This window comes from Helianthus annuus, chromosome 5, assembly GCF_002127325.2.
Source record: "Helianthus annuus cultivar XRQ/B chromosome 5, HanXRQr2.0-SUNRISE, whole genome shotgun sequence".
Lineage (NCBI taxonomy): Eukaryota > Viridiplantae > Streptophyta > Magnoliopsida > Asterales > Asteraceae > Helianthus > Helianthus annuus.
This window is the reverse complement of record NC_035437.2, coordinates 128,779,801-128,804,357: the sequence shown is the minus strand read 5'-3', so window position 1 is coordinate 128,804,357 and position 24,557 is coordinate 128,779,801. Positions and strand designations below refer to the sequence as shown.

Below are 24,557 nucleotides of genomic sequence, written 5' to 3'. Positions count from 1 at the left end.
CTATATCATCTCTTTGAGTATGAACACCAGACTCAAAGATATTCTCTGTAGTGGTGGTGGTAGCATCGTCAACATACTTTTCAAAATCAAAGTCATACAAACCTTCGGTATCATCAGCAACAGTCACGGATTGATCTTTTCCTTGTTCGATAAACATTCCGGGTCTAGGATCCCTCCTTTTCCTTTTTAACGGAATAGAGTCAGAATCCCTTGGGCTTTCTTCTGGCTCTTCAGTAGATACTGACAGATTGGGAGGAGGATTTCCCATCGTGTCAGTCACTTTCTTTATCAGCATTGCCAAACTCTCAGCAGAAATCACTGGATTAACTGTAGAAACAGCATCAGCATTAACTTCAGGAGGAAGCTCTATGTTATCATCATCTGAATCACATGTAATCTCAACACCTTCATCGTCAGAGTTAATAGTGATACGCTCTGGCTCAGGCTCATTTTCAGCTCTCCTTCGAATGTCATGTTCTTCAGCAACAATGGCACGTGCAGATACGGCTTGTGCCATGACTGGATTCTCAACAATGTCTTCGGTCTCTGCAAACTGACCAAACTTCTCCAACTCGATCAAACCTTCAAACTTTTTCTCTGTTCCCTTCTTCGTAGTGAGAGCACCAAAACATGAAGGGCCCATAGGCTTTAACTCCAGAGTGTCACCAGATCTCTTCAATTCAGGATTACGCTCATTCAGAATCATCTGCACAAATCGAGGATACATAAGAAACTTATCCTTTCGAAGCCCAATAGCATTTCTCTTCATCGCTTCCAGAACATATCTTGAATAGTTGAACGGCTCGTTTGTAATCACGCAAATCAATGCAGCCGTCTGTGTGGTGTTTAACTGATCAATTCCCCCTCGATTTTCGGTCATGCACAACAGGAACATGTGCAGTAATAGACGCCAATACGGATGAACAAACTTCTTAACCAGGGGAGGAAACTTTCCTTCATAACTCAATCGTGGCAAAATTACTTCAATGGTTCCAGCAGCAAGCTCGATTGGATCTGTTTCCTGATCATTGAACTTCAACACATCTCTGATAATCTGCTCCGTCACTATAACCTTCGTCCCGTCGATCTCAGCAGCTATAGCTCCCTTTCCTTCAATGATTTCAACTGCAGCAGTCTTCCAAAATTCTCGAATTAGGCTTTCATAAACGACCGGATTTTCACGAAGAGCATGAACAATACGGCATGTATTTAGGCCTTTTATCAATGACGTGAACAGCTGCTTGTGCTTCACTGGTGGAGGTGCCAAATATGCTACTTGATTATGAGATGCAATAAACTTTAAATCCATTTTTCTGCACACAATCACAAAACATATAAGTTTCCAATTACATATATAACAGTGATAAAAATTAAAAACAAAACAAACACTGTCACTGTTCACTCGAAACCATGAGTCGCAACCAGGAAAACTGAGTCGCAACCAGAAGATTGCGAGTCGCAATCATGAGTCGCAACAAACCAAGATGAACCGAAACCAGCAATGATTGCGAGTCGTAACTGAGCGTGATGAGCCGCAACTGAGTGATTGCGAGTCGTAACCTGCAAAACAATAAGTGATAAGATCTGTTTACTCGCAATCCCTACTTTTCAGCAATTTCCAAAATTCAAAGATATTGTAATCTTTGAATCTGTTGACCACCGAATTCCCGAAAAATCAGCAAACACCAAGACTGAAATCAACAAACCAAAATCAGTGGTTTTTTCGATGATTCTGTCAAGAACATATAGTAAATATTTCTGCAAAAACACTCAACAAAAACCGGATCAGTAATATATGAAAATTCTTGAATCCGAATGATATCAAAACCGAGCCCTTGAATGGCTTCAATGGCTCTGATACCAATTGTAAAACCCGTGAGGATCTCTCAATGATATCAATCTTAACTTGTGAAAGCGCGGAATTCAAAAACAAGTAGATTCAAGAACAAATATAAAGATCAAACGATGAATAAGAACAATAAACAAACCGAAACTTGCATTCAATGTTTACCAATGACTGATACAAGTATTCGAGAGGAACTCGGTTCCTTATGCTTGTGTCGCCCCCAACTTGTAACCACAATCTACAACCCTTAATTAAGTGATTAACGTTGTTTAAATACAAAACACATAGGGCCGAAATCCCTAAGCCCATGCGACACCTCTATCTAGCCCAAACCACATTAGTTAACCCAAAACATAAAGAACTAGATAATTACAAGATCAATCCCTAGACATTACTAACCTACATGAATAAACCTTCAGGTTCCAACAAAAACTAAAACTGTAAAGGATTAAATTACGGACTGTCAATATCCCAGTATGGCTGATTGACACAAGTTAAAGAAAAGATCCTAAAACTAAAACTTCGGTTTTAGTAAGAAATAATGTTTTTACAAACATAAATTCTGATAGGAATTTAAATAGCAAGCATGAAATATACAAGTCTTGACACTGATAGGCGCAAGATGATATATTCGAAAAGTGATATTCTCAAAAATGAAGGGTTGATATAAATTAAACATGATGCAACACAATCACGGTCAAGAAATGTAATGTGAAGTAAAATCACAATATAACCAAGCAGGCGGTAAAAAGGAACTGGACAAATAAGTCTAGTTAATGAGACCGGTTAAAGTCAGCAATTTGAGTTAAGAAATTTGGTTCGCTTGTAAACGGTAAATTCGGTATAACTAAACCGAATAAGTAAATTTGAAAACAAAAGAAACTGCTGCTAAAAGTGAAAGATTTCACTAAAGACCTTTAAACGGGTCAAAGCAACGGATTCATAAGGAAATTCGATAGTATATGAAAGCGATGGGTATCGCTAAGTTAACTAAACTAGTGGAAATAACGAGATTACGTCATTTCGAAGTTACACTATGTCATATGAGATATGTAGACAAGTAGTAACCAAAGAGATGTTACCGTACCTTTCGGGTAATACTAACGATTGGTTAAAAAGAATAAGTAATGTTTAAAATATTTCTCGGATCGAATACATTGAGTTTAAACTCAATGAATTATGTAAGAAAAGGTTTCGAGGACGAAACCTCTTTAAGGGGGGTAGACTTGTAACACCCCGGAAACGGGTTTGCTAATCAAACCCCGTTAATACTAAAAGACGGGTAAAGTACCATTAGCGGTAGAAGTAACCCGGTAAATATTAGGAATTTAATAAATAAACCTAATATTTAATAAAACGTGAATGAATAATTTTAAGGAAATAAGTTTATAAAGGCCCGAGTTAACGGGACTTAAAAACATAACGGGTTATAACTTCCTGAACCCGCTAAAATAACAAGGAATAATTAATCTAGTTAGTAGCATGTGCTTAAGTGACTAATGGTGAGTTATAGCTTCATTAGATCAAAAGGAAACATGAGGGACTAATATTGTCAACTGAGAAACATGTTTTATTAAAACAAAAGTTAAACACTAAAACACACACTTAAAGTGTGTGTTCTGGTCGACATTTTCCACAGGAGCAAAGGAACTCCTTTGTTCAACCCTAACTAGTCTAAATCCAAGAAATTGAGAGGCCAAATCAGTCCCAAATCGAAATCCAAGCATGGATTAGTGATCACCTCAGTGAAATGATCATAAGGTATGTGAAATTTCGTTGAATGATTCCAATTGAAATTCTGAATCACTACTTGAAACTCGAAATTCATGATGCATGATAATTGCTTGGATGAAATAGGAATGAGATAGTGATTAGGGATAAACCCTAGTCAATTACTTGTTGGAATTTTGCTTAATTCTTGTTAATTCACAATCACCATTGAAGGTGATAAGTGGGTTTTGTAAGAATATGTTAAACACTAGAATTTTGATTGTTATTCTAGTGTAATTTGAGCTCTAGGAAGTGAATTCAGATTTTGTTAATGTGAAAATTTATATGAACATGCTTAATTGGTATTAAGCTTGGCTAAATAACTAGTTATGAAAATTGATTGTTGATTTTATAGAATATGCCCACAAGGTGTTTGTTAAAATGCCTAAGTGAATATTCATATTGTGAAATTTTGAATGAAACGCATATTTCCTTGTTTGACTAATTACGTGAAAGATGGAGTAAAGCGGGTTCTAATCATAATGTTGATTTGACTTAATTGCGTAAACCATGTGATCAAAAAGTAGTTAACTTTTGATAAGCTAAGTTAACTAACCATGAAGCCGAATAGTAGCTTCGGCATAGAAAATAAGTGAGGTGGAATAGTCGTGATTTTATGACTAATTTAACCGCCTCGTAAATGATTTAAAATAGTTTTACGCCTAACGAGCTAGGTGGAGGCTTGAGAAAGGAAGCGGGTCAAACAAATCAAGAAAGGAGGAAAAAGCACAATTCGGATGCAAGGTAAGTAAAGCTTACATTTTAGTTATTTGATACCTATTGGTTTGATAGGTCGTGAATAATAAGTCTTGTTTTAAATTATGATGTCCCGACACGACAAGTGCGGTCCGGAACAAAAGACAATGGACATAAATCATGTTTAATGGATAAAAAGGAACTAATGCGGTTGATTAGTCATGAAATGACTAAAAGATGATGAGTTTTTAATGGTTACCTTATAAGGTGAACCATTGCAAATAGTAAGGGTAAAATGGCACTTTGGTCATTTGTGGACAACCGTTTAATTGGGGAGGGACACATTATAGCTTGGGTTATAATGGGTCAAACAAATCAATAAATGATTTACAAGTAGAACGACTATACGGTGTAAACCGAAGTTGTCGTATAGATAAGGTGGTAATAAATACTACCTTATAGAGTTTCATGGTCCTTTAGACCAAACGGGTCAAAAGGTGAAATTATTACCCTTGACAATATTGACTAATAATTGTTGAGCTATGTGATTATGGAAATAAATATCGGATGGATATGTACATCGCAATCGCTTAGCGGCTACTAAGGCAAGGTATCGAAACGAATCAATATATTGATTCGAGCCAGGTATGTATGTTTGGTCAAACCATCATTAGAACTTGAAGCTCAATGAGGGCTAAACAAGTTAAAATGGACATTGGGTTATCTTTTAAGTAAACCGAATAATTTAGGTTATTGTCATTATGTTTTAAGAACATGATGTCTATTTAAACAAGATTCCTAGTTCAACCGGTGGAATTTTGGTCAATTACAACATGAAAAGTCCTTGTTGTAAAGAAAGGGTTTAAGGTGACTAAAACGCCCTCGTAAGCAAAATCGAGTAAATGAACCTTAAGAGTTGTTTAAAAACAAGTTATATGATCAAGCAAATACTTTGAATAAGTATAGAGAATGAAAAGGGTAAATCTTGGGTCAAAAGACTCAATATAAGTCTTTGTCGTAAATTAGCAATCCGACGAGAAAAACTCGGATTATATAGATCATCTCATTGAGCTCACCACAAATTTAGTTGTGGTTGAAGATCTCATAATAAGTAATGTGGTATAATAACGCTAGAAACGGATGAAAGCGTTTCATGCCCAAAATATGCATAAATACCCTTAACGGGTCAAAATATGCATATGAGCGTAAACGGGTTTAAGATACGTAAGGAACCCGTGACTTGAACCTAATATGATAGGAATTATTGAAATTATGATTACCGTGAAAATAAGGATCAAACAAACATGTTTCGTTTGATAAAAACATAAATGGGTCAAAATTACGGCAAATTGGAAAAGCTGGATGCAGGGTCCACCGTAAATTACGGTGCCACCGTAATTTACGGTGGAGATGAAAAGTCTTACGGTAGCCCCCTACTGGTTTACGGTAGGGGCATGTAAAACCAGTGGCCACCGTAAATTACGGTGCCACCGTAATTTACGGTGGAGGCCAGGTTGAAATTGTTGTTTTGTTATCAATTGTTTCTCGGACCCGTTTAGACACGTTTAAAACTCTGTATGACTAAGCATTTCATGTTTATGAAATGTAGGTACTCTATGGAATGCCGGAAGACGATCAAGCTCAATGAAGAACCGAACACGATAAAGACTCATGCTTCCGCACATTGCCTCGTTGTAAATTTTAACGACGAATCCAATCACGTTTGTAGAATAGCTTATGAATTGTCAAAGTTTTAATTTACTCGGAATTTCCTAAGGATACTTAACACTAAATACATGTCTGTATTCGTAATTTATACGAAAACCTTTAAAAAAATACATAGAGTGTTACAAGTTGGTAATCAGTGCTCATGGTTAAAGAGTAAGGTGTGTTCGGTTCGAGGCTTGATCGCAAATCCGGTAAGTGTATGTATGTTAATCGTTAGCATATTAAAGTGTTGTAAACAACACATAGGGTTATCGTGAAATACACGTTACCCCAAATTAAATGATAGATATGGTTAACAACATTTCGTGCGTTGACACATATAGTACAAGAGCCTTGTACTATGATACGGGCATTTAGTAAAGTTGACATTACTAACCTTGTGAATGTCTTGATTGAAGGACATTTACATTTAAAGATGGAAAAGGTTAAACAAATGCAAGATGTGATAGAGGAACAGTCCGAGGCATGACAAGAGGAACATGCCCATCAAGGACTAAATCGCGTAACGACCGCGAACAAGGCTAATGGCAAGAGAAGCCCGTTAGGGCAAGCATTATCAGGTACACGTTTTAAATCATTGCATAAATAGTAATATGCAACAGATATGTAGAGATTGAAAGTTGCATATGTAGATTGAAAACTTGGAAAGACCTGAATAGAAAACCTATCCGGGATATTGTTTCCAAGAAAAACAGATAGAGGTATTACTTACATAGTGTGTGATGTGAAAACTGTAAAAAGGTCATGCGTGTCATGTGTTAATCGCTTACTCTGGCCAAGTAAGTAGCGGCATATGATACCATGAACTTCTTATGGCGGACACGTTTACATCCGATGTAGTAAGGGCAGGGTGAATGGGAGTAATTAAAAAGTACCCAAATGAATCAGATAAGCAAAATATTTGATAATAATGTAAACGCACAACCAAGTGACGGGAGCGTATTACATTAGGATAATGAACCCGAGTGAAGGGACAAACAAGCATGTAAAATGATTTAGACAAGTATTGGGAGGGAGTGTACTTACACTCGAACCCAGAAAACATCAAGCATGTAAAATGATTTAGACAAGTATTGGGAGGGAGTGTACTTACACTCGAATCCAGAAAACATCAAGCATGTAAAATGATTTAGACAAGTATTGGGAGGGAGTGTACTTACACTCGAACCCAGAAAACATCAAGCATGTAAAATGATTTAGACAAGTATTGGGAGGGAGTGTACTTACACTCGAACCCAGAAAACATCAAGCATGTAAAACGATTTAGACAAATATTGGGAGGGAGTGATACTTACACTCGAACCCGGAGAATGTAAACATGTAAGATGAGTTAGATATCCATTGGGAGGGGGTGTACTTGCACTCGAACCCGGAAAATGCAAATATGTCCCTTACCGGGTCTTTTTTGTAAAACGTCGAACTTAAAGACAAAGTCAGAATATAAAAATGAAGCGAGGTCTTAATGCATACCGGGAGGATTGCAATAATAACGACTTTGGTAAAACACCCGGTTGATGGGTAAGAATTAAACACATGCGTAAACCGAGAAACGGGAACATGAGTTTAAAGTCAAAAGACTCGGATTATGAGTTATGACTAAAAGACCATAAAAATTTCGTAAACAGAAATTCTGATAACTATATTCAACTATGTTGAGATTGAACGGGTTGAATAAAGCATAATGCTTGAAGGCGTAAGTAAGCGCAAGCCGGATAACGGTAAGCTTGAGACAAATGAATTTCAAACGTAAAAAGAGTGCTTTGACACCCAATATATATATTTTAATAAGACACGAGTAAAAAGAGTGATCTACGGGATCAACATAACCTTTAGGGTTATAAACAAATGAAAGATATACGGACTAAAACGACCCACGGGTCGTGATTAGAAAGAAGTTATAAGGACTTCGCCTTAAAGAGGTGAATGTCTAATAAAAAATATATATATATATATATATATATATATATATATATATAAATAGCCCATAAGGCTAACTGATATAACCTACGGGTTAGATGGAATAAAGCGAGGAAATCAGTTAAGAATCCCCGCATAAAAACTAAGACTGTAAAGGATTAAATTACGGACTGTCAATATCCCAGTATGGCTGATTGACACAAGTTAAAGAAAAGATCCTAAAACTAAAACTTCGGTTTTAGTAAGAAATAATGTTTTTACAAACATAAATTCTGATAGGAATTTAAATAGCAAGCATGAAATATACAAGTCTTGAAACTGATAGGCGCAAGATGATATATTCGAAAAGTGATATTCTCAAAAATGAAGGGTTGATATAAATTAAACATGATGCAACACAATCACGGTCAAGAAATGTAATGTGAAGTAAAATCACAATATAACCAAGCAAGCGGTAAAAAGGAACTGGACAAATAAGTCTAGTTAATGAGACCGGTTAAAGTCAGTAATTTAAGTTAAGAAATTTGGTTCGCTTGTAAACGGTAAATTCGGTATAACTAAACCGAATAAGTAAATTTGAAAACAAAAGAAACTGCTGCTAAAAGTGAAAGATTTCACTAAAGACCTTTAAACGGGTCAAAGCAACGGATTCATAAGGAAATTCGATAGTATATGAAAGCGATGGGTATCGCTAAGTTAACTAAACTAGTGGAAATAACGAGATTACGTCATTTCGAAGTTACACTATGTCATATGAGATATGTAGACAAGTAGTAACCAAAGAGATGTTACCGTACCTTTCGGGTAATACTAACGATTGGTTAAAAAGAATAAGTAATGTTTAAAATATTTCTCGGATCGAATACATTGAGTTTAAACTCAATGAATTATGTAAGAAAAGGTTTCGAGGACGAAACCTCTTTAAGGGGGGTAGACTTGTAACACCCCGAAAACGGGTTTGCTAATCAAACCCCGTTAATACTAAAAGACGGGTAAAGTACCATTAGCGGTAGAAGTAACCCGGAAAATATTAGGAATTTAATAAATAAACCTAATATTTAATAAAACGTGAATGAATAATTTTAAGGAAATAAGTTTATAAAGGCCCGAGTTAACGGGACTTAAAAACATAACGGGTTATAACTTCCTGAACCCGCTAAAATAACAAGGAATAATTAATCTAGTTAGTAGCATGTGCTTAAGTGACTAATGGTGAGTTATAGCTTCATTAGATCAAAAGGAAACATGATGGACTAATATTGTCAACTGAGAAACATGTTTTATTAAAACAAAAGTTAAACACCAAAACACACACTTAAAGTGTGTGTTCTGGTCGACATTTTCCACAGGAGCAAAGGAACTCCTTTGTTCAACCCTAACTAGTCTAAATCCAAGAAATTGAGAGGCCAAATCAGTCCCAAATCGAAATCCAAGCATGGATTAGTGATCACCTCAGTGAAATGATCATAAGGTATGTGAAATTTCGTTGAATGATTCCAATTGAAATTCTGAATCAATACTTGAAACTCGAAATTCATGATGCATGATAGTTGCTTGGATGAAATAGGAATGAGATAGTGATTAGGGATAAACCCTAGTCAATTACTTGTTGGAATTTTGCTTAATTCTTGTTAATTCACAATCACCATTGAAGGTGATAAGTGGGTTTTGTAAGAATATGTTAAACACTAGAATTTTGATTGTTATTCTAGTGTAATTTGAACTCTAGGAAGTGAATTCAGATTTTATTAATGTGAAAATTTATATGAACATGCTTAATTGGTATTAAGCTTGGCTAAATAACTAGTTATGAAAATTGATTGTTGATTTTATAGAATATGCCCACAAGGTGTTTGTTAAAATGCCTAAGTGAATATTCATATTGTGAAATTTTGAATGAAACGCATATTTCCTTGTTTGACTAATTACGTGAAAGATGGAGTAAAGCGGGTTCTAATCATAATGTTGATTTGACTTAATTGCGTAAACCATGTGATCAAAAAGTAGTTAACTTTTGATAAGCTAAGTTAACTAACCATGAAGCCGAATAGTAGCTTCGGCATAGAAAATAAGTGAGGTGGAATAGTCGTGATTTTATGACTAATTTAACCGCCTCGTAAATGATTTAAAATAGTTTGACGCCTAACGAGCTAGGTGGAGGCTTGAGAAAGGAAGCGGGTCAAACAAATCAAGAAAGGAGGAAAAAGCACAATTCGGATGCAAAGTAAGTAAAGCTTACATTTTAGTTATTTGATACCTATTGGTTTGATAGGTCGTGAATAATAAGTCTTGTTTTAAATTATGATGTTCCGACACGACAAGTGCGGTCCGGAACAAAAGACAATGGACATAAATCATGTTTAATGGATAAAAAGGAACTAATGCGGTTGATTAGTCATGAAATGACTAAAAGATGATGAGTTTTTAATGGTTACCTTATAAGGTGAACCATTGCAAATAGTAAGGGTAAAATGGCACTTTGGTCATTTGTGGACAACAACCGTTTAATTGGGGAGGGACACATTATAGCTTGGGTTATAATGGGTCAAAGAAATCAATAAATGATTTACAAGTAGAACGACTATACGGTGTAAACCGAAGTAGTCATATAGATAAGGTGGTAATAAATACTACCTTATAGAGTTTCATGGTCCTTTAGACCAAACGGGTCAAAAGGTGAAATTATTACCCTTGACAATATTGACTAATAATTGTTGAGCTATGTGATTATAGAAATAAATATCGGATGGATATGTACATCGCTATCGCTTAGCGGCTACTAAGGCAAGGTATCGAAACGAATCAATATATTGATTCGAGCCAGGTATGTATATTTGGTCAAACCATCATTAGAACTTGAAGCTCAATGAGGACTAAACAAGTTAAAATGGACATTGGGTTATCTTTTAAGTAAACCGAATGATTTAGGTTATTGTCATTATGCTTTAAGAACATGATGTCTATTTAAAAAAGATTCCTAGTTCAACCGGTGGAATTTTGGTCAATTACAACATGAAAAGTCCTTGTTGTAAAGAAAGGGTTTAAGGTGACTAAAACGCCCTCGTAAGCAAAATCGAGTAAATGAACCTTAAGAGTTGTTTAAAAACAAGTTATATGATCAAGCAAATACTTTGAATAAGTATAGAGAATGAAAAGGGTAAATCTTGGGTCAAAAGACTCAATATAAGTCTTTGTCGTAAATTAGCAATCCGACGAGAAAAACTCGGATTATATAGATCATCTCATTGAGCTCACCACAAATTTAGTTGTGGTTGAAGATCTCATAATAAGTAATGTGGTATAATAACGCTAGAAACGGATGAAAGCGTTTCATGCCCAAAATATGCATAAATACCCTTAACGGGTCAAAATATGCATATGAGCGTAAACGGGTTTAAGATACGTAAGGAACCCGTGACTTGAACCTAATATGATAGGAATTATTGAAATTATGATTACCGTGAAAATAAGGATCAAACAAACATGTTTCGTTTGATAAAAACATAAATGGGTCAAAATTACGGCAAATTGGAAAAGCTGGATGCAGGGTCCACCGTAAATTACGGTGCCACCGTAATTTACGGTGGAGATGAAAAGTCTTACGGTAGCCCCTACTGGTTTACGGTAGGGGCATGTAAAACCAGTGGCCACCGTAAATTACGGTGCCACCGTAATTTACGGTGGAGGCCAGGTTGAAATTGTTGTTTTGTTATCAATTGTTTCTCGGACCCGTTTAGACACGTTTAAAACTCTGTATGACTAAGCATTTCATGTTTATGAAATGTAGGTACTCTATGGAATGCCGGAAGACGATCAAGCTCAATGAAGAACCGAACACGATAAAGACTCATGCTTCCGCACATTGCCTCGTTGTAAATTTTAACGACGAATCCAATCACGTTTGTAGAATAGCTTATGAATTGTCAAAGTTTTAATTTATTCGGAATTTCCTAAGGATACTTAACACTAAATACATGTCTGTATTCGTAATTTATACAAAAACCTTTAAAAAAATACATAGAGTGTTACAAGTTGGTAATCAGAGCTCATGGTTAAAGAGTAAGGTGTGTTCGGTTCGAGGCTTGATCGCAAATCCGGTAAGTGTATGTATGTTAATCGTTAGCATATTAAAGTGTTGTAAACAACACATAGGGTTATCGTGAAATACACGTTACCCCAAATTAAATGATAGATATGGTTAACAACATTTCGTGCGTTGACACATATAGTACAAGAGCCTTGTACTATGATACGGGCATTTAGTAGAGTTGACATTACTAACCTTGTGAATGTCTTGATTGAAGGACACTTACATTTAAAGATGGCAAAGGTTAAACAAATGCAAGATGTGATAGAGGAACAGTCCGAGGCATGACAAGAGGAACATGCCCATCAAGGACTAAATCGCGTAACGACCGCGAACAAGGCTAATGGCAAGAGAAGCCCGTTAGGGCAAGCATTATCAGGTACACGTTTTAAATCATTGCATAAATAGTAATATGCAACAGATATGTAGAGATTGAAAGTTGCATATGTAGATTGAAAACTTGGAAAGACCTGAATAGAAAACCTATCCGGGATATTGTTTCCAAGAAAAACAGAGAGAGGTATTACTTACATAGAGCGTGATGTGAAAACTGTAAAAAGGTCATGCGTGTCATGTGTTAATCGCTTACTCTGGCCAAGTAAGTAGCGGCATATGATACCATGAACTTCTTATGGCGGACACATTTACATCCGATGTAGTAAGGGTAGGGTGAATGGGACTAATTAAAAAGTACCCAAATGAATCAGATAAGCAAAATATTTGATAATAATGTAAACGCACAACCAAGTGACGGGAGCGTATTACATTAGGATAATGAGCCCGAGTGAAGGGACAAACAAGCATGTAAAATGATTTAGACAAGTATTGGGAGGGAGTGTACTTACACTCGAACCCAGAAAACATCAAGCATGTAAAATGATTTAGACAAGTATTGGGAGGGAGTGTACTTACACTCGAACCCAGAAAACATCAAGCATGTAAAATGATTTAGACAAGTATTGGGAGGGAGTGTACTTACACTCGAACCCAGAAAACATCAAGCATGTAAAATGATTTAGACAAGTATTGGGAGGGAGTGTACTTACACTCGAACCCAGAAAACATCAAGCATGTAAAACGATTTAGACAAATATTGGGGGGGAGTGATACTTACACTCGAACCCGGAGAATGTAAACATGTAAGATGAGTTAGATATCCATTGGGAGGGGGTGTACTTGCACTCGAACCCGGAAAATGCAAATATGTCCCTTAACGGGTCATTTTTGTAAAATGTCGAACTTAAAGACAAAGTCAGAATATAAAAATGAAGCGAAGTCTTAATGCATACCGGGAGGATTGCAATAATAACGACTTTGGTAAAACACCCGGTTGATGGGTAAGAATTAAACACATGCGTAAACCGAGAAACGAGAACATGAATTTAAAGTCAAAAGACTCGGATTATGAGTTATGACTAAAAGACCATAAAAATTTCGTAAACAGAAATTCTGATAACTATATTCAACTATGTTGAGATTGAACGGGTTGAATAAAGCATAATGCTTGAAGGCGTAAGTAAGCGCAAGCCGGATAACGGTAAGCTTGAGACAAATGAATTTCAAACGTAAAAAGAGTGCTTTGACACCCAATATATATATTTTAATAAGACACGAGTAAAAAGAGTGATCTACGGGATCAACATAACCTTTAGGGTTATTAACAAATGAGAGATATACGGACTAAAACGACCCACGGGTCGTGATTAGAAAGAAGTTATAAGGACTTCGCCTTAAAGAGGTGAATGTCTAATAAAAAAAAATATATATATATATATAAAAATAGCCCATAAGGCTAAGTGATAAAACCTACGGGTTAGACGGAATAAAGCGAGGAAATCAGTTAAGAATCCCCGCATAAAAACTAAGACTGTAAAGGATTAAATTACGGACTGTCAATATCCCAGTATGGCTGATTGACACAAGTTAAAGAAAAGATCCTAAAACTAAAACTTCGGTTTTAGTAAGAAATAATGTTTTTACAAACATAAATTCTAATAGGAATTTAAATAGCAAGCATGAAATATACTAGTCTTGACACTGATAGGCGCAAGATGCTATATTCGAAAAGTGATATTCTCAAAAATGAAGGGTTGATATAAATTAAACATGATGCAACACAATCACGGTCAAGAAATGTAATGTGAAGTAAAATCACAATATAACCAAGCAAGCGGTAAAAAGGAACTGGACAAATAAGTCTAGTTAATGAGACCGGTTAAAGTCAGCAATTTAAGTTAAGAAATTTGGTTCGCTTGTAAACGGTAAATTCGGTATAACTAAACCGAATAAGTAAATTTGAAAACAAAAGAAACTGCTGCTAAAAGTGAAAGATTTCACTAAAGACCTTTAAACGGGTCAAAGCAACGGATTCATAAGGAAATTCGATAGTATATGAAAGCGATGGGTATCGCTAAGTTAACTAAACTAGTGGAAATAACGAGATTACGTCATTTCGAAGTTACACTATGTCATATGAGATATGTAGACAAGTAGTAACCAAAGAGATGTTACCGTACCTTTCGGGTAATACTAACGATTGGTTAAAAAGAATAAGTAATGTTTAAAATATTTCTCGGATCGAATACATTGAGTTTAAACTCAATGAATTATGTAAGAAAAGGTTTCGAGGACGAAACCTCTTTAAGGGGGTAGACTTGTAACACCCCGAAAACGGGTTTGCTAATCAAACCCCGTTAATACTAAAAGACGGGTAAAGTACCATTAGCGGTAGAAGTAACCCGGTAAATATTAGGAATTTAATAAATAAACCTAATATTTAATAAAACGTGAATGAATAATTTTAAGGAAATAAGTTTATAAAGGCCCGAGTTAACGGGACTTAAAAACATAATGGGTTATAACTTCCTGAACCCGCTAAAATAACAAGGAATAATTAATCTAGTTAGTAGCATGTGCTTAAGTGACTAATGGTGAGTTATAGCTTCATTAGATCAAAAGGAAACATGAGGGACTAATATTGTCAACTGAGAAACATGTTTTATTAAAACAAAAGTTAAACACCAAAACACACACTTAAAGTGTGTGTTCTGGTCGACATTTTCCACAGGAGCAAAGGAACTCCTTTGTTCAACCCTAACTAGTCTAAATCCAAGAAATTGAGAGGCCAAATCAGTCCCAAATCGAAATCCAAGCATGGATTAGTGATCACCTCAGTGAAATGATCATAAGGTATGTGAAATTTCGTTGAATGATTCCAATTGAAATTCTGAATCAATACTTGAAACTCGAAATTCATGATGCATGATAGTTGCTTGGATGAAATAGGAATGAGATAGTGATTAGGGATAAACCCTAGTCAATTACTTGTTGGAATTTTGCTTAATTCTTGTTAATTCACAATCACCATTGAAGGTGATAAGTGGGTTTTGTAAGAATATGTTAAACACTAGAATTTTGATTGTTATTCTAGTGTAATTTGAGCTCTAGGAAGTGAATTCAGATTTTGTTAATGTGAAAATTTATATGAACATGCTTAATTGGTATTAAGCTTGGCTAAATAACTAGTTATGAAAATTGATTGTTGATTTTATAGAATATGCCCACAAGGTGTTTGTTAAAATGCCTAAGTGAATATTCATATTGTGAAATTTTGAATGAAACGCATATTTCCTTGTTTGACTAATTACGTGAAAGATGGAGTAAAGCGGGTTCTAATCATAATGTTGATTTGACTTAATTGCGTAAACCATGTGATCAAAAAGTAGTTAACTTTTGATAAGCTAAGTTAACTAACCATGAAGCCGAATAGTAGCTTCGGCATAGAAAATAAGTGAGGTGGAATAGTCGTGATTTTATGACTAATTTAACCGCCTCGTAAATGATTTAAAATAGTTTGACGCCTAACGAGCTAGGTGGAGGCTTGAGAAAGGAAGCGGGTCAAACAAATCAAGAAAGGAGGAAAAAGCACAATTCGGATGCAAGGTAAGTAAAGCTTACATTTTAGTTATTTGATACCTATTGGTTTGATATGTCGTGAATAATAAGTCTTGTTTTAAATTATGATGTTCCGACACGACAAGTGCGGTCCGGAACAAAAGACAATGGACATAAATCATGTTTAATGGATAAAAAGGAACTAATGCGGTTGATTAGTCATGAAATGACTAAAAGATGATGAGTTTTTAATGGTTACCTTATAAGGTGAACCATTGCAAATAGTAAGGGTAAAATGGCACTTTGGTCATTTGTGGACAACAACCGTTTAATTGGGGAGGGACACATTATAGCTTGGGTTATAATGGGTCAAAGAAATCAATAAATGATTTACAAGTAGAACGACTATACGGTGTAAACCGAAGTAGTCATATAGATAAGGTGGTAATAAATACTACCTTATAGAGTTTCATGGTCCTTTAGACCAAACGGGTCAAAAGGTGAAATTATTACCCTTGACAATATTGACTAATAATTGTTGAGCTATGTGATTATAGAAATAAATATCGGATGGATATGTACATCGCTATCGCTTAGCGGCTACTAAGGCAAGGTATCGAAATGAATCAATATATTGATTCGAGCCAGCTATGTATTTTTGGTCAAACCATCATTAGAACTTGAAGCTCAATGAGGACTAAACAAGTTAAAATGGACATTGGGTTATCTTTTAAGTAAACCGAATGATTTAGGTTATTGTCATTATGTTTTAAGAACATGATGTCTATTTAAACAAGATTCCTAGTTCAACCGGTGGAATTTTGGTCAATTACAACATGAAAAGTCCTTGTTGTAAAGAAAGGGTTTAAGGTGACTAAAACGCCCTCGTAAGCAAAATCGAGTAAATGAACCTTAAGAGTTGTTTAAAAACAAGTTATATGATCAAGCAAATACTTTGAATAAGTATAGAGAATGAAAAGGGTAAACCTTGGGTCAAAAGACTCAATATAAGTCTTTGTCGTAAATTAGCAATCCGACGAGAAAAACTCGGATTATATAGATCATCTCATCGAGCTCACCACAAATTTAGTTGTGGTTGAAGATCTCATAATAAGTAATGTGGTATAATAACGCTAGAAACGGATGAAAGCGTTTCATGCCCAAAATATGCATAAATACCCTTAACGGGTCAAAATATGCATATGAGCGTAAACGGGTTTAAGATACGTAAGGAACCCGTGACTTGAACCTAATATGATAGGAATTATTGAAATTATGATTACCGTGAAAATAAGGATCAAACAAACATGTTTCGTTTGATAAAAACATAAATGGGTCAAAATTACGGCAAATTGGAAAAGCTGGATGCAGGGTCCACCGTAAATTACGGTGCCACCGTAATTTACGGTGGAGATGAAAAGTCTTACGGTAGCCCCCTACTGGTTTACGGTAGGGGCATGTAAAACCAGTGGCCACCGTAAATTACGGTGCCACCGTAATTTACGGTGGAGGCCAGGTTGAAATTGTTGTTTTGTTATCAATTGTTACTCGGACCCGTTTAGACACGTTTAAAACTCTGTATGACTAAGCATTTCATGTTTATGAAATGTAGGTACTCTATGGAATGCCGGAAGACAATCAAGCTCAATGAAGAACCGAACACGATAAAGACTCATGCTTCCGCACATTGCCTCGTTGTAAATTTTAACGACGAATCCAATCACGTTTGTAGAATAGCTTATGAATTGTCAAAGTTTTAATTTACTCGGAATTTCCTAAGGATACTTAACACTAAATACATGTCTGTATTCGTAATTTATACGAAAACCTTTAAAAAAATACATAGAGTGTTACAAAACATGTCTGGTTCTCTGACAATTTTCGCGATGAAAGCTTTAAAATCACCCTTTTCATCAATAAACATATCCCAGCTGAAGCCTTCAGGTAGTCTTTCATCATCTTGATCGACTATACATGCTTTGCTTTCAGGTGATATGTAGTTGCTCCAGTTGAAGTCCACCAAGCATGCTCTTTTTGAATCCTCAATCTTTCTACCGTGAGCTGTCTGTGGGTCTTGTGATTGACCAACCTGCTGATAAATGGCTTTTCGGTAGTAATCGTCTTTTCCGAACGGATTCTGAGCACCACTAGCTTCTCTGTTCTTGCATTCCCGTTTGAAATGGCCTTTCTCCCTGCAACGAAAACAAGTAACTTTAGATTTATCAAAACCTAAAGTAGATACATGAGCATCAAGAAAGTCATTTCTCCCGGTAATTGTCTTGAACTTTTCAGCACGCCTAAGGACACTAGCAAGACACCATTTGATATCCATTAATTCCATCTCTTCGGCGTCTATTTGATCGTAATCCTCTTTTGTCAGCATAGGATTTCCGATCCGCCCAGCAACAAGACCTTCATAAGATAACAACACTGATCCGAGTAGAGCCATGTGGTCTTTTGCAGTGTCTTCAGAAAAACTTTGACCTTCTGGAAGATTTAGAGCGATGTTGGACTGAATTACATAACCATTTCCTGTCTTTGTGCCTTGAGACTGAAAGATTGTATTTGACTCTTTAGGACTGACACTTGGAAATGATGAAAATCCACTGCCGATTTTGTTTGAACCTTGATCAGACTTTTCCGTTGAATCCCCAGCACTAAATGCAGTTTGGATTTTCGGACTTCTCTCAGCTTCAGGAACCGGAACACTACCTTTATAGTACATCTTTACGTCCTGTTGACCATTAGGACTGTTCATCCTCGCGATCTTTTGTTGTTCCAGATCTTGACTTTCGATCTTCTCTATGAACTGAGAAATAGTCAATCCATCATAAACACCTGTGTTCTTCAGAATCATCAAATACATTCCCCACTCTTTCTGTGGTAACGCATCAGCTAGCTTGTCCACCCACTCCTCACGGTCTTTTGTAATGCTCAACATAGACATGGATCGCACTAAGTGGCAATAACGTTCGATCAGCTTCTTTGTATCCTCTCCCGATAAGCTGCTGAACAAATCAAACTCTTTCTTTAGCAATGCCTTCTTGCTCTTTATCATATTCTCGCTACCCTCAAATTTGACTTTAAGTGCATCCCAGATTGACTTTGCAGTTTTGTCATGCTGTAGCAGAATAAAGATGTCTTCTTTGATGGCTTGTTGAAGCAGACTTATCATCATCTTTTCTGCTTTGTACATAACCCGTTCTTGATCCGTGAATTCTGATAACTCTTTGAGAACTTGCAAATCTGTTCGAGGCAACACGTATTTCTTCAATATGCATTCCCAAGACCTAAGATGGTTTGCTTGAACCCAGTTCTCGAATCTGTCTCTCCACCCGTAGTATTCTTCAATACTCATCAATTTCGGGGGCTTTTGGGTGGTTCCCGTTTCATTTTCAAGGTTCATAGCTTGAGCAATAGTAGCTGGACCAGACGGTGTTGCAAACGCGTTGTAGAACTCGGTATCCATGATGACTTAGCACATTTTTCAAGAACAGTGACATATAAGCAAAATCAGCGTTTTGTATGTTCAGAAAAGCGAAATCAGGCTTCTGGTGGCCTTATGAGCGAAATCGGGATGATCTATGTGTCACAAAAGCGAAATCAGGCTTCTGGTGGCCTTATGAGCGAAATCAGGATGATCTATGTGTCACAAAAGCGAAATCAGGGTACTTGATGTTCACAAGAGCGAAAACAGGGTACTTGATTGCCTTATGAGCGAAATCAATATTCTTTGTCACAAGAGCGAAATCCCTATATGCACTTGGAGCGAAATTACTGCTTGATGTGAATTTGGAGCGAAACCTGTATTTGGAGCGAAACCAATGGTTATCCAGTAGCGAAACCTTTGATATTGTGACACAAAAGCGAAATTAGGGTTCTTAGGTGTGTCACTAAAGCGAAATCTGATACAACTTTGAGCGAAATCAATAGCAATTGACACTCAAAAGCGAAATCAAATTGTATCTATAAGCGAAATCCCAGAATGTTCGTATAAGCGAAACCTGATCGGAGGTTGATTTGATCCATTTTTAGTCTGTATTTAGGTCTGAAACTTTCCAGGGTTTGTCAATGTTCAATTTCCTACGGTCTGTGAAATTTTGAGCGAAATTCAACCGGTAAATCTCTCTGAAATGAAGAAAAAGGTGTAGAAGTAAGAAATCAAGATGAATTCCAGCTAATCTCTGCAGAACTCCTCCTCCTGAGCTCTGATACCAATTGTAGGATTGTGTTCTGACCCGTTTGAGTCGTTCAGAGATGTTCAACTTCGTTTCAGGTGCGGAATAACAAGAAACGGAGGTAGAAATAGCTTGTTCATCACTTAATCTACTATTTGTATTTATTTGACAATGATTACAGCTCGATCTTCACACCGGCAGCACCTCGGTATGGAATTACAAGGAATGACTAATGATTTCGCTCAAGCACACCTATATATAGGCCTGATGATTTCGCTTATGTGTCACATGACCATAAAAGCGAAATCACCATATGTATGTACTAGTCGTTTACCCGCGCGATGCGGCGGGAAACATATCACTTAGGTTGGTGAGTTTAGAGATATGTGAAGAGAAATGAGTTGTTTTTATATTGTAGAAATAGCTTTTGGGCTACATTCGACTCATACATGAAAGGCCTTATTTCTGATTTAGCTTAAATTTTAAAGACCAACCCATTAGAGAATAAAATTAGCTCGGTTGTTGACCCATTTGGTAAAAAAAGAAGTTGAGTGAGTACCATTCCATACATCAACTGTATGGACCATGTTCTCAAGTTCTACAAATTTTGACTTTGTTTGAGTTTGACCCATCCTTTATGGTCGTTTAACGGCTTGATTGTGTGTATCAAGTTCTACAATTTTCGATTTGAGGATGATACGTCTCAAGACTATGGTGGAGAAGAATTTTTGTTCATGGTGAAAAGAGTCGTCGTATATTTAAGAACCACCTCTGTATACTCTAATAGTTCCCTAAACCAAAATGTATATTTAAGAATTAGTGAATGGAAAATCAAAATAAAAGTTAGTGTGTCAAAAACAGTCGTCGTATTTAAAACGTTTTTTTTTTCTGAAATCAATTTTAAATACCTTATGTTTTATAAAACATAATCTTATTAGTTTATCATAATGCAATACTTAGAAATATACACAAAGCGGGTAAAAACCCAACGGAATCATCAGATAAAAAATAGGGAGTAAAAAATGCCATGGGAATTATAGCAGCTATGAGTAAACCTTGCGCCTCATGAAACAACTGATTGCTTGATAGCCCATTTGCTAGCGTTTGAAACCTGCATGTGTCATTAAAGTATAAGTTAAATGATTGATCATTGCAAATTGCATGTATTGAACCAAAATTATGAATCAAATTAGTCCAGAGTTCAGTATAAACTAAGAACACAAAATTTTAACTTTTTTTAAATGAATCAACAGCCCATTCTCTATAGTCTATCCCTATCTATATCTTTATCTTAAATATTTAGGAAAAATAACACTCAGTCACATACTCTATATTATACCCTATTTTCAAATTTTGGAGATAAAGATATAGAGAACTACAGCGGGTCTCTATATATAAGGATTCACTATTCACATCTCCAAAATTTAAAGATCGTACAACATGCATTTTGGTTTGCACGTCAAGTATTTCGGTCTGTGCCTCAAACATGGAAGAAAGAGGAAGAAATTATATAAAAAATAGAGATAGAGACGGAGAATAAGATGTGAGGGGTTTTTAGAGATTAAACAAAATTTATACATAAATTTACGGAATAATGATTTTTAATTAAATTATAAGGATCAAGATAGCAAATGAGACATAAACGCTCTTAACTAAGGCCTATATAATCTCCCATTGAATCTAATCTATCTTTTGCAGGTGTTAAGTTCCGATTAATCTCATTAGACAGCTAGGGGTGCAAACAGAGCCGAGCTACTCGCGAGCTACTCAAGCTCGGCTCGAAAAAAAAGCTCAAACGAGCCGAGCTTAAACGAGCTCGAGCTCGAGCCCGAGCCTAAAAACAAGCTCGTTTAGTAAACAAGCCCGAGCTTTGCTTTTCGAGCTCGCGCCGGCTCGCAAGCCTAATCGAGCTTTTTGTTTATATATTTTTTATTAATATATTTATATAATAATAATTACCATTTATATAAATATAAAAATAACTAAATTATATGTATAATAATAATTAAAATTAATATAAAATTAATTAATAAATACTAAATGTGTCGAGCCAGAGCCGAGCTCGAGCTTGAAAAAAGTAACTTCGAGCCGAGCTCGAGCTTTAGAAATAAAACTCGAATCGAGCCGAGCTCGAGCTTTCATATGTTAAACGAGCCCGAGCTCGAGCCTGATCGAGCTCGGGCTCGGCTCGTTTGCACCCGTAGAGACAGCATTGGGTCCGGTGGTAACATCAGATTCAAGAATATTCATTAGGTAGAGTGCTGTAACTTTTCTTTTGATGTAAATATGCTGCAAGTTTTTTGGGTCGTTTGTTGCTGCTCCTGCCTGTTTTGGGTAGGGGAGTTGTTCTTTATAAAGTTTACTTTTCAATAAAAATATATAATATCCCTGTATGAATGTGAATAGTGGCCTAAAAGTTTTTGTTTTTATGAAGAAAAATATTATTCTTCATCTTAAACTTAAGACACCTCAAAAAGTTTTCCTAATCATGAAAACATATTAATAGAACAGAACTCATTGAACATCATAAAGTAGCAGAAATAGATATACAACATAACAACCAGGATCAGGAAAGAAAGAATGACAGCAAATAATAATAAGGTATACCATTGGACACACCAATACTCAAATTCACTCATAACATCTCTCTATTCTATATCAAGTCCGGCAAACTCGACACAAACCAAGCACACGAAAATGGCGGTCCATTTTCTTTCTAATTTGCTTTGATAAAGTCTTCAACTTTTTGATTTTGAGTGCTTCACAAGCCAATCGATGACTGAGTCGATGTTTGTTGAATTCTTGCAAGATATCATAAAGCAACACACTTCTCTATCTGTTATAGACTTCAAATCCCTGTATACCATCACAACAAAAAGAATGAATCCACCCTTAAAGATTATCTATAAACAATATACTTGTTTTGCATCATCAAAACCCTGCATGATATGATCTAAGAAGCATTCATGTGTTATCTAAGTAACAACTTATAACCATATTATTCATATCCTTAATCTGATAATGTACAAAAAAAAAAAAAAAGATAAAACTTAAAAAAAGGCCTTACATTTGATCTGTCAAAGCTTGCTTAGAAAGGGCACCAGCCTTATCAATTTTGTTGCCCAAAACCAGCAAAGGAATACCACTCAATGCTGGTTTGCTTAAAAGATCATGGAGTTCACCCTTTGAAATGCTCAGGTTATCATGATCTGCAGCATCCACAACGTAATTGCACACATCCAAAACGAAATCAACAAAATTAATTACTTTTAACAAATCATAAGTCAAATGCTCTCAAAAAAGTGTTTTAGTGAAAGTAACTTACACGATAGCAGAAACTTCACGGCAATACCTCTCCCACATACTGCGAAACCGGGGTTGACCTCCAAGATCCCACAGCTTTATTGTCACATTTCATTTAGTTACCTTGCGCATATTGAATCCCACCTAAACGACATTTTTTTCTTTTATAAGATGCACTAATATAATTAAAAACTTTGTAAAGACCAATAATAATATAAAACTTGAAGAAAACTCACAGTTGGGATCATGTCCTCGCTATATCCACCCGTCTACAAACAAAATAACACAAAAGGAAAAACAGTTAGAACCTGTGTTACCGATAACTTTCAAGAAACCGGATTCAGATGCGAATGAAATGCATTACAAGAGAATTTTTGCCAGCATTCTGGAGCCCAATCAAAGAAATCTCCATTTCCTGCTTGAAGAATAGGCTGTAACAAGTGATTTCAAGATTAGCAAACCCTAATTAAATCATCACCATCATTTCACAACTACAAAGATAATCAATAATAACATATGAGACAACAGATCTTAATACAAAAAAGCAAACATTTTTATCCAAATATAAAACTCCACAACCAAGAAACACAAACCCTAGCATATCCAAATCAACCAAACGCAAAACCCTAAAAGCGAAGAGCCACCGTTCAACCTCGTTGTATCTTGTCGTCGCCGGAACTCTAGTTCCATTTTCCACCTCTACATTCTCTCTCGACTCTCCTTCCCGTCTCTCTCTCTCTCTCTCTCTCTCTCTTCTCGGTTCATCCATCTGCAAATGAAAATAAAAGAAGATAATGGGTGTTTGAGAGGGAATAGAAAGGTTGATATGTGTGAAGTGAATATCAGCCCTTAGATCACGATCCGTGTGAAAAAGTGAGGGAAATAGATGGCTGAAAATGAACCAGTTGAAGGGTAAATTTTTTGTGTTTCTTTATGCTTTAAGTGTTGTATATTATGCATCTAATGTTGTATCCGTGTGTTTTTTTTAGTGAAGGGCATATTTGGAATTGTAAATTATATTGTGCTTTAGAGGTTTGTACAGTATGCTTTAGGGGTGTTTTAAGAAAATTTTTATGGACTTTAAGAAGTCCTTCTAATATGTATTATAAAGTAGTATAGATAAGCGAAACCTTCTGCT

General features: G+C 35.9%; 1 non-coding gene across 2 annotated transcripts; it reads right to left on the bottom strand.

Annotated features, from left to right (window-relative positions):
- Positions 1–22,602: 22,602 nt before the first annotated feature.
- On the bottom strand, positions 22,603–24,226 carry LOC110941251. Of its 2 annotated transcripts, none has more exons than XR_002593940.2 (6): positions 24,072–24,226; positions 23,784–23,850; positions 23,656–23,688; positions 23,442–23,563; positions 23,184–23,325; positions 22,603–22,972 (listed from the first exon to the last, which is right to left on the bottom strand). It is a non-coding gene; the product is annotated as an uncharacterized LOC110941251 (transcript). The 2 variants fall into 2 exon arrangements; XR_002593939.2 differs by having other exon boundaries at positions 24,013–24,196.
- Between the last annotated feature and the right edge of the window lie 331 nt (positions 24,227–24,557).